The sequence below is a fragment of the Lipotes vexillifer genome, unplaced genomic scaffold (assembly GCF_000442215.2).
Source record: "Lipotes vexillifer unplaced genomic scaffold, Lipotes_vexillifer_v1.1 scaffold1339, whole genome shotgun sequence".
NCBI classification, from domain to species: domain Eukaryota; kingdom Metazoa; phylum Chordata; class Mammalia; order Artiodactyla; family Lipotidae; genus Lipotes; species Lipotes vexillifer.
Window position 1 is genome coordinate 630,395 of NW_006771642.1, and position 9,798 is coordinate 640,192.

Sequence of the window (9,798 nt, forward strand, 5' to 3'; positions counted from 1 at the left end):
CCAGCAGGGTATCTGGCGCAGGTCTGGCTGGATTCAGGGGCTGAAATGATGTCATTGAGGCTCTGTCACTCTCCAGATCTCAAACAGGCTTTCTCCACTCATTCGTGGATTCAGTCAACAAATACTGATGGAGTGCCCACTATGTTTCAGATGCTGAGGTTACAGTGGTGAAAAGAGAGGTCTCTGCCCTCGGGATGCTTATGTTTTAGTGGGAGAGACAGACAATAAAAACGGAAGCAAACAAATAAGTAATCTAGTGCCAGGTAGTGATAAGAGCTATAAAGTAAATAAGGTGAGGAAGAAAACCATGCAGATACCTGGAGGGGAGGATTCCAAGCACAGGACCATGAGTGCAAGGGCCCTGAGGGGCAGGATGTTCATTCACAGTGTGTACCAGGTGCGGTTGGAGTGAGCTGAGCAGTCGGAAGGGAGACAGGAACTAGGCAGAAAGGGGAGTGGCCAGATGGCCCGGACTGTTGGAGATATGGTACAGAGTTTGGAATCTTGTTCCGGTGTTAAAGGAAGCCATAACAGGGTTTCAAAGAGGAGAGTGTCATAAATTATAATACATGTGTATTTTAAACCTTGACCCTACATAAAACGTGTTAAAGTGCCAGTTGTTTTTTTTTTCAATACAAACTATTTAGTAAGTAGACTTTAAAGTCTGCTTTGAAGTAATGAGGTTGATATCTTAAAATTCAATATGGTTTCATTTGCCTAATGGTAATCAAGTATTTAATCTTTAGTTTGGGGGTTAATCAAACTAGGTTATGGGTCTCCCCTCTTATAGTCAGGATTGCTGATGGTACAGTTACAGCAAAGTCATCAAAAGTCAGCCTGCTTGCAAAAGCCAAACACTGTCAACACTTTCCCAGAGTTTCATAACAATCTAGCTTTTGCCTTAGATACCTCGTGTCCTAAGTGACACCACTAGTAACACCACAGGACTGGTTTTGAGGTAGTTTCAGAGATGCCAATAATGGACATTTTTCCTATTATGGTCAATTCATGGTCTAGCTTCTTAATACATTTAAAGTAGCTCTGTGTATGTGTGTGTGTGCATGCATGTGAGAGGGAGTGGGGAAGGAAAAAGAGAGAGAATCAGTGAAATAAAAGCATGTCTTCTGTTATTTTATAAGGTAAAAGTTGACATCATTTTCATCTGCTCGCTCTTTCCTACACTCCAGAAAGTTAGTCTTCTTTTCCAATGAACATATTCTTCATAAAGTCAAATGAATATGATCCAGTAATTCCACTTATGGATACACTATATCTAAAAGATTTGAAAGCAAGGATTCAAACAAATATTTACACACCAGTATTCATAGTAGCATTATTGACAATAGCCAGAAAGTGGAAGCAACCTAACTGTCCATTGACAAGTGAATAAACAAAATGTGGTATGTACCCGCAATGGAATATTCAGCCCTAAAAAGAAAAGAAATTCTGACACATACAACAACATGGATGAAACTTGAGGACATTACACTAAGTGAAATAAGCCAGTCACAAAAGGACAAATATTGCATGATTTCCACTTAGATGAGGCACTTCAAATTCATAGAAACAGCAAGTAGAGCTGTGGTTGCCAGGGTCTGGGCGGGGAGGGAAGATGGGTGTGGAGTTTTAGTTTGGGATGGTGGAAACATACTGGTAACAATTGCACAATAATGTGAATGTTGTTAATACCACTGAACTGTATTCTTAAATATGGTTAAGATGATAAATTTTGTGTTATGCATGTTTTACCACACACACATACACACGAAAGTCAAATGGATTTTCTGCTCCAAAATCTTTCTAAAACCCAGGTCTAGCATAAGTGTGTCTGATACAAATGCCAGCCACCGCCTCATTAAAGTGCAGTTCAAGGCAAGGCCTCGGTTAGGAGCTCTCATTCCATCCTAATAACGCTGACAATTATTTCTTTGTATAAACAAGTGTTTAAATATTAGGTAAGTAAAGCCACTTGTGTAAACCTCATTGCTGCTAGGAAATTCACTGGAAGATGTGATCGTAGGCATGGATCCTCATTTCTTGAGGCACAATGTTAGTGCAGAAGCTCCTGCACAGTCACAAAGGTACAAGCCATTCTCCATGGCAGATTCTTTGTCCCCAGCCAGGCCCAGATGGCCTTTTCACACAGGGCATCATTTCAGTAGCCTTGAAGAGCAAGCCCTCCTCTTTCCAATCTTTAGTGCAAGTGTCAGTAAGGAAAATCTACATGTCAGAATGCAAGTTGTCCATGTCACTTTAAAAGCCATAGAAACACCACACTTCTGTAATTCATACTTTTGGTCTAAATCAGCACACCACATTTTTATATCCAGCTCCATCACTTGCTGCAATGAAAGCTGGAAACTCTGATACAAAAATCTCTCTCCACAGGCTTCAAGGTTTCTGGTGCTAAATGTCCTTGGAGAGAGCTATCTCCTCAAGGAGGTGTCTAAGAGGATGCCTCGGCCTTCTGGTACCCCTGCCAGGTACCGTGCTATTCGGTGGGAAATATGGTGCACAGCTGTGATTTTCTCTCAGAAGTTCATCTTCCACACAGGTGGCAGGTACTTTTGTTTCAGTGAACTCAAAAATCACCTGGAAGATCTTCCTCTCGTTCTCACTTCTTATCTGCCAGGCTGAGCCTCTTCAAGGGAGAAAGGTGACCTGCTATAGCTGGTGGTTAGGTGATAGTGGCAAGCCTGGTGTGGACAGAGAGATTAATGACTCGAGAGATGGTGGGGGGTGGTGAGTGCAAAGTGAGTGAAGGGAACTGGTGGTCCTGGGAAGTATAGACTGCAGGGCAAGAGTGGAAGCAGAGACATCAGTTGGGGGACTGCTGTGTGTTTTAGGCAAGAAATGATGGAGGTTTGCACTAGGTTTGGTGGCAGTGGGCGTGGTGAGACATGGTCAGATTGGGGAGATATTTTGAAGGTAGAGTTCTGAGGCTGTGCTGATACATTGGACGTGGGGTGTGTGGTCGAAAGAGAAGAAAAGCATGGTCCCAAGTGTTCTGGACTGAGTGGATGGTGAGGCCGTTTGCTGAGATGAGGACTACAGTGGGAGGGGTAGGTTAGGGGGCATGTGGGGAACTCAAAACTTGGTTCCAACATGACGATGTGAAACGCCTATTAGATATTCAAGGGCAGATGTTAGGTAGGCAGTTGGGTATATGAGTCTGCAGTTCAGAGGAAAGGCATGCTGGAGAGAGAGACTGGGTGGGAAGAAGTCCCAGAATTCCACGTTCTGGGTCAGACCACACCACCCCGCCCCTGCCACACCTGCACTGATAGGTGTGAAAGAGAGAGTCTGGAAGGCTCTTTGGTGCCCCCCACTTCCGCACTGGCCGGAGGGAAGACGGTCATGCCTCAACAAGGACAGTTTGGGTGGAATCGTGAGGATAAAGGGCTAGTTGGAGTGGGTTCAAGGGAGAATAGGATGGGAGGAAAAGGAGACAGAAAGTATAGAACATTCTTTTGAGGAGGAGAAAAATGTGGTTATAATCGTAGGTAGACGGGAGTCAAGGGGGGCTTTTTTCTTTTTCCTTTAAGATGAGAGGAATCCCTAAATGTTGATCTTGCTGATGAGAATGATCCAGTAGGGAGGAACAGATTTGCCGGTTCAGGACACTGTGAGGGTAACTGAGGGAGCAGATCCTAGGCAAGAAGGGGCAGGATCTAGTGCCTTCGGTGTCAGGGGGCAGAGGAAACAGGAAGAGAAGCCCAAGGACAGTCCTACCCAGACCACACGGAATCGTACCTCCAGCAAAGTGCAGTCCCATGAACTGCAAGAATGGAGGTCACGAGACCACCGTGCCATGCTGGGAAGGGAGGAGCCCCTGACACTCACTATGCATCCACCTCACGGCAGCCACTGTTCACCCCACTCTACTATGAACAGACTTTCTCGGGAAACTGTAATCCTGACCGTTTTTCAAGAATGTTCTCAGCAGAGCCAAAGCCTGCTCTTCTCCTGACGGCACTGTGTTGGGGAAATACATTTGGTTTGAAGCCCTTCCATGAAACAACTCTAACTCTGACCAAAAGAAGAATTTACTGGAAGCATTCTGAGAGTCTCAGATACCTAAACGTGGGATGGAACAATTGCAACCAAGGACTGGAAGGCACCAGGACCCTCTCCCCACTTGTCAGCTCCCCTCCTTTCTGCACAGGGACTTCATTCACTTTTACCAACGGCCTTTCCAAGGAGAGAAGCATGGCCACTTCCCAGCCTCCTCTGGGAAGTCCTTTCTTTCTTCTCCAGACTGAACTTTGATGTCATTTAGTCTTGTGGCACTTACTCTGCATCTGAATTTTCCGGTGGTTTGTGTCATATCCCCTTACACCTGTGTTAATGAAACAAAACCCCTGCATACGCATCCCCGGACCCAGCGCGGGGCCTGGCATGTGGTGGGCACTCGGTAAAGTTTGTTGAGCAGTTGGCCGAATGAGCGGCTGTTGGCTGTCTGCGCTTTGCTCTTCGGGGAAATCTGAGTTCTTGCGTCTCCAACAGAGAATTACCCTTAAGGGGCCCAGTTTCACTTGCTCTTACCGAGCACACTTCTGCTTCCTTCATTTGCGTTGTGTCTTATTGCCATTCCATTTAGGGCAGTGGAAAGTCTGAGGCCCTCTGCCCAAGTCACTTGAAGGTCCTAGTCAACTAGGGTTTTCTCTTGTACTTTCCCCAAGATGACATTTGGGGAAAGAAAAAATCATTTTACTTTTGCTTTGCCAAGTAAAACTTAACCGAAATGCTAATATAGCTTCAGCCACAGTATCAGTCTAATTGTGAAGCAGGCCATTTGTCAAACACTCGACATTACTGGCCATGATAATGATAGAATCCAGTCAACATGTGTCTTGCATGTGTCAGTCCCTGTGCTGGGCCTTCTGAAGAAATCAAAGATGAATAGGCAGCTCTCTTCCTAGGAGAGCTGCCAGCCAAGGGCACCAGACAGCATCATAGCTGCCGTATAAGACACGCCAGATGTGTTATTGCTCGGGCACAGGGTCCTGTGGGAACACACACTGAGATCTCTCTCGGCTCAGGTGAGCAGGGAAGGCTTGGTTTGACTGGGCCTTGAAGATGGAGAAGGTTCGGCAACACACGGATGAAGGAGGAAAGCCGCTGCCGTTGGAGACAGCAGGAAGAACAAATTCCTGGAGCAATGAGAGCACCCCACAGAGTCAGGGCAGGGGGCAGGATTGGGGTGAGGTGAGGTCGAGTCAGAGCACGAAGACCCTTCGAGGAGTTTGGGCTCCTCTTCAGAGACAGAAGGAAGCCCTTGGAGGATCCTGATCTGGGGAGCGGAATGAGCAGTGGGTATTCAAGTGAGATCCAGAGAGGGTGAGGAAAGATGGTCTGAGCACACACCTGTCCACACAGGTGTGCAGAAGGGATGAGGGACAAATCAGTGCAGGAGGACATGTTGCACTCAGACATTCTGTCTTATGTGGGCCCATTTATAATTGCCATCTCCCCCTGGCTTCAGCACCCCCTACTCTTTTTCCTCCTCCATCTCCTTTGTGGCCTCTATAACCTTAGTCAAAACCCCACCCCACAGCCGCATTTGGCGACACCTCTCATCTTCCCTCCCTGCCTCTCAGCTCCCTCCCTTGGTCCACCGCTGGTTGTTCTCTCCAGGGCCCAGTTTCAGCCTTGTTCCCAAAGACAACAGGAGAACTGGGGGAAGTTCCACCTGCTTATCTTGCTCCTAGGACTTCCTGGAAATTCGTCTCCTCCGATAGGAACCAAGCTCCCACCGGGAGCCCTGTCGCGCTGGGCTACTGGCTTTTCGTGACAGGGAGGGGACTTGCCTCCACTGTGTTTTCAGATTATCGAGGCTTGGCTCCACCAGACCAAGGGAGATGACGGGGCGGGGCGGGGTGGGGCACCCAGGTGGCTTCTATTTTCCCCCCTCCCTTTTGTGTTACGATGGTGTTCCCACTGAAGACCATTGTTCTCTGCAGAGAATTTGCCCCGGCCCGGAGCCTTGGAAAAGGGAAGCAGTCATGATAAGCTCAGAGGAGCTAAAGAGTAAACCACGGTGGGAGTTCCCCTGGGCCACTTCCTCCGAAGCAGCCAAAAGCCAAGCAAGTTTCCGCCCAAGGTCTGCCTTTGGGGAAAAGAGAAGTTGACCTCGGCAGTCTCTCCCTGAGGTCGTGCACGCAGGACCCTTAGTCCTCAAGCCAGTCATCAGCCAGGGTGGCTTCAGGCTTCTTTCCTCATATTCCCAATCAAAACTTAACCTTTGTCAGTCATTGCTTTCTGCTTCCTGGTCAGAGCAGGAGGTGGGCTCATGGCATGATGAGATCTCTGCGATCAGGAAGGAGATTAAATGAGGGCTTCTCCAGGCAATCGTGCCTCAACCCACTTAGAAGACTTCTGGCTTCCGAGGATCTAATCCAGAGGATTCTCAGCCCTGCAGTAACCTGATGGTTGTAGAGGTGGGCAGGATCACCCCCAAATTAGAATTGCCTCCCTGATTTTCCAATCCAAAGGATTGTATGAGGATGATATTGGTTACGTTGTACACGAACATGATTGTGTCTATAAGTGACTTTGCGTGTGAGTTGCACATTGTGGCAATTTTAAAACATGTCTGCAAATTCTTGACACTCTTCCTATCAATAAAAGTGTCTGTGTTTCCTTTCCTTGAATTTGAGCAGGCATGTAATGGCTTCTACCACTAGAATATGATAGAAATGATACTCTGTGAGTTCTAAACTGGGTCATAAGAGACCACTCGACTCCTACATTTGTCACTGGAATGCTTGCTCTTAGGATCTTCAGCCACCATGTGAGAAGTATGACCAATTTGAGATTGCCACACCGGAGAGACCACGCAGAGAGATCCTGAGACTACGCGAAGAGAGATGCCCGGCCAACCCCAGCTGTTCTAGCCGCAGCTGTTGAGACATTTCCAGCTAAACCCCAGACATCGTGGAGCAGAGACCAGTCATCCATCATGAGCCCTGCCCACGTTTCACATTCATGAACAAAACAGATGATTATTGTTTGAAGCCACTAAGTGTTGGGAGCCGATTTGTTAGAAAGCAGTTAGAAAGCAATATGTGTATGGATGTGGCAATTTATGTAAACACCATGGCTAGACACGAGGTTGTAGTTCACATATATGTTTGTGATAATAATTGCAACATTGCAGCCCCCAGTACTTTACAACTGGAAGAAGTCGTTAATTAGTTATTAGGAGGCTTCATACTCCTATTCTTATTTTCATGACAAACACTAGTAATTCCTTCAGCCCTAGCCAAGACGCCATACTTCTTCGGTAGAAACTTCTGGCAAACTATGGAGAACAGTATGGAGGTTCCTTAAAAAACTACGAATAGAACTACCATACGACCCAGCAATCCCACTACTAGGCATATACTCTGAGGAAACCAGAATTCAAAAAGAGTCATGTACCAAAATGTTCATTGCAGCTCTATTTACAATAGCCCGGAGATGGAAACAGCCTAAGTGCCCATCGTCGGATGAATGGATAAAGAAGATGTAGCACATATATACAATGGAATATTACTCAGCCATAAAAAGAAACGAAATTGAGCTATTTGTAATGAGGTGGATAGATCTAGAGTCTGTCATACAGAGTGAAGTAAGTCAGAAAGAGAAGGACAAATACCGTATGCTAACACATATATATGGAATTTAAGAAAAAAAAAATGTTATGAAGAACCTAGGGGTAAAACAGCAATAAAGACAGAGACCTACTGGAGAACAGACTTGAGGATATGGGGAGGGGGAAGGGTGAGGTGTGTTAGGGCGAGAGAGAGACATGGACATATATATACTAACAAACGTAAGGTAGATAGCCAGTGGGAAGCAGCCGCATGGCACAGGGAAACCGGCTCGGTTCTTTGTGGCTGTCTGGAGGGGTGGGATAGGGAGGGTGGGAGGGAGGGAGACAGAGAGGGAAGAGATATGGGAACATATGTATATGTATAACTGATTCACTCTGTTATAAAGCAGAAACTAACACACCATTGTAAAGCAATTATACCCCAATAAAGATGTTAAAAAAAAAAAAAAGAAACTTCTGGCAAAATGAGTGCAGTATGGAGAACACTTTCATCAGGCCATAGGTGCTTCCTAGGTGTGCACAGATTTGGGAAGTCATATTCTACCGTCAACCCCCCTCCCCCATCCATCTGCACCCCTCAGTCCACAGTAGATCAGTGTCATACATGTGCACTTCCAGACTCTCAGAAGCCTGGCTCCATGGCCTTAGGATGGGTTCCAGGAAGGATCCCCATATCTGAAGCTATACCTCTGCAACTTCCTCTAATTATTCCCTCTGCAGTTCCTTGGTTGCAATTCCCTATAATGTGGCATAGTTTCTTCTAGATTAAAAATTCTTTAGGGGCAGAAAATTTTCTCCGGCATTTAACACCCACCCCTGTACTCAGTACCAGCTTAGTGTGTGTTTATGGAATAATTAAGTACACATATGGTAGAGACATGGTTGGGCACAGAGTCATGGTTGGACCTAGAGACTGTCATACAGAGTGAATTAAGTCAGAAAGAGAAAAACAAATATCGTATAATATCACTTATATGTGGAATCTAGAGAAATGGTACAGATGAACCGGTTTGCAAGGCAGAAACAGAGGCACAGATGTAGAGAACAAGCGTATGGACACCAAGGGGGGAAAGGGAGGGGGTGGGATGAATTGGGAGATTGGGACTGACATATATACACTAATATGTATAAAATAGATAACTGCTGTATAGCACAGGGAACTCCACTTCACTTTGCTGTACAGTAGAAACTAACACAACATTGTAAAACAACTATACCTCAGTAAAAAAAAAAAGTACACATATGGTTTCCAGACCCCACCCATTCTGGCTGACTCCCTCAGACTGTACTCAGGTGAACCCCTGATTTCATACAAAGCTCCTCATGGGGACAGAGCTGCTCAGGAGATAGGGAACCATGTGCTGGTCCTTAATGGCCTAGATACAGGACCCTGGTGAACACAGACTCAGGTGACAGTAGCATTGAGAAAGGATACCTCCCTTTGTCCCCCGCCCGGTTCCTGGTCAGCTACTTGTCTCTGTCCCACACTTTGCTCCACCGCAACACACCCCCACTCCAGTCTCTTTGCACTTTATATACAAATAATTCTTTTTGGAAAAGACTTTGTCTTTCTTCCACCTATCCTTGAAAAGTGAGCATTTGGAAATGCTCCAAAATAAACTAAAGCAGGCTACCATACTTAAGAATTTTTAAAATAATTCCTTTTCAGATCCAGAAGATCAGGAATATAGAGCCTTTAACGTGGTTGGCCCCAGTTGTGACATCAGTGCGTTTCATTTGTTCAGCAAAGATCAACTACCTGGCTTCCCTGGGTCCAAGCTTCGACACTGGCAAGAGAGAGAAAAAAGGTAGACCCTGACCTTGGAAGGCTTAATTGCCACTCTTAAACCACATGCTTATAATATTTTTCCAGAAATGCTCATCACCATGGGAATATAATGGTGGGAGAAAATAAATTTTCCCATCCCTGTGGTGGTTTTTACGGTGCTTGGAGAAGAGAAAGCCGCCTGCCCTTGGCTTCCTGCTCCTGTGAGCCCACAGGCATCCTCTAGGAGGGGAGGGGGCGACTTCCCCAGGGGACATCCTGGAGAAGTGGCTTTTCCACGTGTCTGTACGCTCCCTTGTTCTGTACAGGTCCCGTGTCAGTTTAGAACTCCATGGAGAAAATGCCAAGAGAGGATTAGATGTGTGAGAGATTTAGTGGGGGGAAATGCCTGTGCGGGGGGGGGGGGGGGGGGGGG